Here is a 7,298-nt window from a genome sequence, read left to right on the forward strand (position 1 = left end):
GTAAAACCATCAGCTACTGGCTGACCTCAACCTTGACCTCAACCTGAAAATGGCAATCCTGTCTCCTCATCTCAGAATGAGCCTTGGACAGTGTGTTGTCTCCTCCTATTATATAATCCCTTCTAGGCATGCACCACTGGGATTAAAGGTACACACCGCCCCGTTTCTATGGCAACTAGTGTGGGATACTGGGAATAAAGGTGTGTATTACCACTGCCTGGTCTGTAACGCTGACTAGTGAAGCAGTTTTACTCTCTAGCCCTCAGGCAAGCTTTATTTATTAAAATACAGATGAAATGCCACTACAGAAGACTGAGCTGGAGGGTGTTTAGGGTTGGGGAATCAGTGGGAAGGGCAAGGATTTTAAAATGAATACAAGGTATTGCAATACAGACTGAGGTTGGTGGTCAACACGAACTTTGATATGCTAATAGACACTACAGGCAGCCATACGGCCCTTCTGTCAGAGGTAGGGAAATAGCTCCTTTTGGTAGAAGGGAACAGGTTTCACTAGCTCCTGAAGAATGCTAGTTTTTATTTAGCTGCCAGAAATCCTCCTAGAATCCAGGTTGCATTTCTTTCTTTCTTCCTGCATATTTGGATTGCCTTTTGGAACTTGGGGATTTGGAAGGTTTTTTGTTTTGAACTGACATAAAATACATCTGGTCCAAGAGAGAGGCCACATATGGTACAGGAGAAAGAACAGAAGGAGTGGAGTTACCCAAGCCATTGGGAGCCCCGATGATTCATCACAAGACTTAAAGGTCCAACATTGAGCTATAAGACTTACCGTTTGCCTTGCTGAGTTTCATCCTTGTTTTCATCTCGTATTTCCTTATTTTGTCATCACTAATTCCTTTTGGAACTCTGATATTTATTCCTTGGATTTGTGTCTGGTTTTAATTGCAAAGGGGGTCACCATTAGGAGATAACCCAAATCTCAGAAAGGATTCTTCCCTTATACTTTTAAAAAATATGTGATTTATTTTTTAAAGACCGTGGAGATTATTGAAGCTGTAGTAAGTTTATGAGATAACCACATGCCTATTTTGATAGGGGGCAGAAAATTAAGCCTTAAAAGTGTTATGTTTAGGAGCCAAGTTGACAGGAGGGTAGGTGTATATTGAGTACAAGTTGAAACAATCTAGAATCACTGAGGAGGCCAAACTCTGGACATGTTTGTGAGGATTGCCTAAACTATGTCAGTTGAGACAAAATCAATCATGGATATTGGTGGCAGCATTTCAAGGAGTTTTAAACCAAACAAAAAATGATAAAGTTATCTGTCCATGGACATTCATCATTCCCTACTTTCCGACTGAAGAGGTAATGTGACCAGCAGCCTACCACCTTAGTGCTGCTCTTCCATACAGGCTGCTCTGTTTCTTCCACCGTGATGGAATGGCACTCTGAAAATATAAGACAAAAATAACAAAATATAAGACAAAAAGCCACCCTACCAGTTTTTCAAGTTATTTTGTTCATAGCAACCAAAAAAGTAACCAATATACTAGGCCCTCAAAATATATTTCCTCAAAACTGAAATTTCTATGTAAGCATTTCTTAATCCAGTTAGACAAGGTATAATTTTCTGAGTTAATAATATTGAGACATTTACACTTATAATTTCTATTACAAAATTGCAATGTTCAGTGATCTAAAAAACACATACTTCATAAAGTGAAGGATGAAAGTAATTTTGTTATATTGAATGCAGAACCTAATTTTGTTGAAAATAGGTATAATTTATTTAAGCATTAGATTTCATTATTGATTTTAATTAAAATATGATAATCAAAAGAATATATGTCATTAGAAGAGAAAAATGAATTAAAAACATTAAAATTAATTTTCTTAGATTAATGTAATAAATTCCAAAAATATTATGCCCTTTGCCTATTCATCTTCATCACAATATGAGTGGTAAAGACTGTTGCTGGGTCTCATAGAAACTCAGGACAAGTCTCACTCAGTACCTGTGCTTCTGCCCAGGACTTCTCAGCATGACCATACTCTAAAGACTTCTCCAGACCAGGTATTGGCTAGGCTTCCCTCCCCCCATCCTCTGAACCCTATGTAACTGAAAAGTTTTTATGTCCCAATAAACCTCTCTGCCAACACAATAATTCAAATCAGACCAATTCAAACTGAATTAGAAAAAGTCCAGATTTAGTTCATGCTAGCGCTCCCCAGTGGCTTTCCGGGTCCTCAGATAGGAGAGGGAAAAGGAAGAGCAGAAAACCACATGCTGGACCGGGATTGAACGAGCACGGCATCAAACTAGACCCTCTGAATGTGTCTGACAAATGGGACAGGCTGAGAAGCCAATGATAATGGCACTGGGATTTGTCTCTACTGCATGTACTGTCTTTTTGGGATCCTAGTCTATTTAGATGCAAACCTTCCTAAACCTGGATGGAGAGGGGCGGGCCTTGGATGTCCCACAGGGCAGGGTACCCTGCCCTCCCTTAGGACTGGAAGGGGAGGAGAGGAGGGGGAGTGGGGGAGCAGGATGGAAATGGGAGAAAAAAAAGGAAGTGGAAATTTTGAATGCTATTATTTATAAAGCAATAAGAAATAAATTAATAATTAATTAATTAAAAATGAATACATGTTTGTTCTCGGGAGGGGGGCAGTTTAAAAATACCCTGTTGGAGTGGTCTTGAGTCTCCCTGGGGAGGGCCCATTGTTTGGCAAGCTTTCTCAGAGGTGGAGTCTGGTCTGAGGCAATTCCCAGAGGAGGGGACTTGGGATGGAGCTTTCTACTCAAACATTCCAGTCTCTTTGGGTATAGGGATGCCAGGGGCTGGAGTAAAGCCTTAGCCCAAATATTCCAGACTCTTTCGGTATAGGGGTGCCAGGGGATGGAAATGCTTTAACCCAAACGATTAAGTGCAGCCGTTTACACCATGTGGTCTCTTGGTCTCTTAGCTCTCTTGGCCTCTTGTCTTCTCACTGGCTCTGATTCTGTATCTCTCTTTGTCCACTTGCTTACCCAATGCCTTTCTTATACCTCACTTTCTCCTTTCTACCTCTCCCTTCCCATAACCTGGTTCAGTTTGCTGGCTATGTTCGTTTGGAACCTTCAAGATGCCTTTGGATGTGCTTTTCCTCATATCTACAATAAATCTTTTCCTCAACTACCATAGGAGCCATCATGTCCTCTTATTACATTCAACTATCATGGTAGTAGGATTTTTCTTGAACAAAAATAAAATTGTTAAACTTCGAATTTGCATTTATAATTAGTACAAATAGTTTCATAGTATTTAGATGAGAATATCTCCTTAGAAAACATCAGACTAATGTGACAGGGCACGATAGTTGAGCAGTTCCTCCATTGCATTCTTGCTGAGGCTTTTTAAAATTTAAAGAATTTGACCTTCTTGATGGAAAAATACATGAAAAATTGCCCAACTCAATTCTTGTTACCTGAGATCCATTCCTAGATAATTTATCCTAAATTCTGTTAATCTACCTGTTTGTACAAACTTACAGACCAGCTAAATGCTTATCTTACTTCTTGTACAGAACCCCCTCAAGCCAGCTACTTATCTTCCTTTGAGTTGTTTGCTTATTCAAAGCACCCACTTTGGCTGCAGAACCAGATGCCTGGATGTGATTTTTGCCTTCAAAATCCCCATGCTTTGTGTACTTGATGCTACACTTAGGACCCAAGTGCCTGAGTGGAGTCCCAGACAACTGGAATAAAAACTTTCAGTTGACTATAAACTGAGTGTTCATCTCCAGTGGGCTCCATATTATACCATGCTACTGTATTGGGGAAAGGAGAGATGAAGGATTAGAAATCAAGACATTCCTAAATCTCCCAGAGAGCCAAGACAAGAAGTTCTTAGCAGCAAGTACAGGTAGAATAGTGTAGAAAAGCACAAGAGTACAGCAGTAGAGAACATACAACAGACTAATTTAAACACTGGAATATTGGACTTCAGATTTTCAAATAAAGAAAATACCCTAACATTGGGTGTTAAGCAACACAGTAGGGATGATAGTAAGTCTTTTTCATTTGCGCTTCAAGTGAATGGGAAAAAAAAATCTGTAAGATACACAGGGCTTATGAGTGGTTACACAATCCTATGGGAGGAACTTACTACTATTATAGCTGAATTAATACACTTCAAGCTGTTTTCAAAACACTGTGTTTCTACTCAAACACAAAGACTACTCCTAGTCTTAATAGAAGAAACTTCTCACAATAACTGACAGCAAATACCAAGTGACTCAGAGTGATAGCGTAAGTAAAGGTCAAGTGTTCAGCCAGAAATAGGATATTCACACTACCCACTCAAAAGCTCTCCCTCTCTGGGAGAGGGAGAAAAATAATCCAAGAGCCAAAAGGAAAAAGGAGAACTATGAATAGCCGTCTTCTGGGCATGACATAAACAAGAATTTAATAATGTCACAACAGTGGCTGCCTGCAATGGGACTCTACAGTCTGGACCTGCCAACAAACAATTAAAGACTGGGGAGGCTCCTATGTATCCCTACTCTTCCCTGATGGATGAAGAGCTATTGATAGATTCTGTGGAAGGGAAGACATTGCCTTTGATTTTGTATCTGTGGATTATCTCAGTATGATCCAATGGATAGCTCCAAACCAATGATCATGTGGATAACCCTGGTGAAGCTTTCCAGGTCTCAGAGGAAAACAAGGCAATACAGGAGTGGGAAGAGATGTGTGGGTATAGTAATAGGGATAGGAAGGAGAGGGGAGAAGAAAGGGGAGAGTAGCAATAACCAAAGTGTACTGCATATATGTCTGAAATTGTCAATGAACAAGCTTAATAAAAGATTAGAAACAAATGAATACTTACACTCGGGGGAAAAAACAGAAAACAAACAGATGCTATTCTGTTGTAAGGAGGCCATTTGTTTGTTCTGGCCACTTGGCAGCTCAGACCTGAAATAATCACAAAGAAACTATGTTATTTATTCACTGCTTGGCCCATTAGCTCTAGTATTTTATTGGCTAACTTTTACATCTTAATTTAAACCATCTCCATTAATCTGTGCATCATGAGGAGGTTATGGCCTATCAGAAAAGTTTCAGTGCATCTGTCTCCAGTAGCTGCTCCAGGGCTTCTCTCTGACACTGCCTTCCTTCTCCCAGAATTCAGTTTAGTTTTCCCCACCTAGTTAAATTCTGCCCTGTTATAGGTCCAAAGCAGTTTATTCATTAATGGTAATCACAGCATACAGAGGGTAATCCCATATCACCTCCCCTTTTCTGTTTAAATAAAAAAGGTTTTAACTTTAGCATATCTACTTTCTACCTCTTATTCAACTCCATGAAAGACTCCAGAGGGGTATAATATTACCTAAGTAAACAGGAGGCACATTATAAGCAACTTCCAAAACTAAAATTGACAGAGACATCTAACTGTCTGAACAGGCATTCAAAGTTTTTCTGTACTGTTGGGGTATTCATCTTCAGCTAATAGGTCCATAATGTCTGACAGACTTTTCCACAAAGCAAGAAATTTCAAAGGCAGCTCCACCTATATTGATTGGCAGTTTGTCAGTTACTTTCTTCTGTGTCATGAAGAATGTCTGGTAAACTCTTTCATGAAGCAGGAACTCTGAAGGACTGTCTCGCATTCTTTAGGCAACTTCAGCAGTTATTTTTCTGTGGGTCATGCATGTCCAATTAACATAGCATACCATCAAGCAGTCAGTCATGAGCAATTTCTTGCCCAAATGGCTAGCCAACTCTATAAGGAGACTCTTCAATGCATGTTATCTCTTGAAGTAGATTGCTGTTGCCAGGAACAGATGTGTCTCACTGTCATGAAAAGTCCTAAGTTATTAAACATTTTAAATTCCATAGTATGTAGTCTTTGAAGGATTTGAAGAATACCTTTCTAACTGAGTCACATCTCTGTACATCTAGAAAATCTAACTAACATGACTACAAGCTTGACTCTTATAGATGATTATTTATTAACCTATATTTGTTAATTATACATTACATTTTATTTTATTTTTTTTTTTTTTTTTGGTTTTTCGAGACAGGGTTTCTCTATGGTTTTGGAGCCTGTCCTGGAACTAGCTCTTGTAGACCAGGCTGGTCTCGAACTCACAGAGATCCACCTGTCTCTGCCTCCCGAGTGCTGGGATTAAAGGCGTGCGCCACCACCGCACGGCTTACATTACATTTTAAATGAGCTGCACAAACACAATGCCTTAATCAAGAGCAGAAATATATATACACAGTATAACAAAATTGACCTTAAATTCCTTTCAATAAAGTAATATCTATACTGATGCAAGCCTTTATAACATATCCCCCTTTAAATGTAAGCAAACATGTATAAATAATAATTTAGGAAATTTGGGTATAGTTCTCTCTAAACTACTTCCTGCTGGTGATTGGGCAAAGTATTTTTGGGAGGTGTTCTCAGTGACCTTTTGGAGGGTCTTGGTCCATCAAACCACATCAGCCTGGAGTGAATCCATAGGTTTGCATCCTATGTGGAATAAAAAAGCAGAACCCCTTTTCCAAAGCAACATATTCTTAGACCCAAAATCTGAAGCCAAGGTACCTTTATAATATACATGCTGGTTTAGCTTAGCAGTCCATACAATGAAATGTCTCTCTGTACTTAGCTCCTTCACAGTCAAAATATTCAAAGAAAACACAATAATATACATAATTCATACTCCCTGTGCATATTTCATCTTTATGTGGCTTGTTTTTTTCTGTACTTTATCTCTTTAAAGACTTTGTTTATTTTTCTTTCTCACTCCCAAGCCTACGTACATTTATCCAACACTGACACATTTAGAGGTCTTTTCAATCTGAATTGTCTTTATTGTGTATTTATAATTATTTTCTGATGTGAAGTGCTTCTTAAAATGCTAAGTGCTTCTTAAGAATCTGAGCTGAAGTATTGCTAGGGTATATACACCCCTGCCTACTTGCTCTACACAGTCCAACAAGGTGGAAGTCCATTCACTGCCTCTGAAAGCCATGCACATTGCTCCAGTTCCAAGTATGCAGTGGCTCTATGTTGAGCCATTAAGCAGTTTGTAATATGCTGCTCACAGACCCCATGTAAATGCTTGGTCTCTTGAAAGAGCCAGAAGAGGGTCAAGCTGGCAGTATATTCCAGAAAGCTGTCATTTCAGAACAGTGTATTTTTTTTTCTGCTACTTCTGAGTCAGGAAAACCTCTCTTAAAGAAGCTGTGGCATGCCAGCAGCAAACAGCAAGAAGTTGTGTTATGTCTAGAATTTCTTTTCAAGCTCTCTTAAGGTTTTTTTTTTTTTTTTTTTTTT

Source organism: Alexandromys fortis, unplaced genomic scaffold (assembly GCF_014885135.2).
Source record: "Alexandromys fortis isolate MF-2015 unplaced genomic scaffold, M_Fortis_MF-2015_v1.1 scaffold_61, whole genome shotgun sequence".
NCBI classification, from domain to species: domain Eukaryota; kingdom Metazoa; phylum Chordata; class Mammalia; order Rodentia; family Cricetidae; genus Alexandromys; species Alexandromys fortis.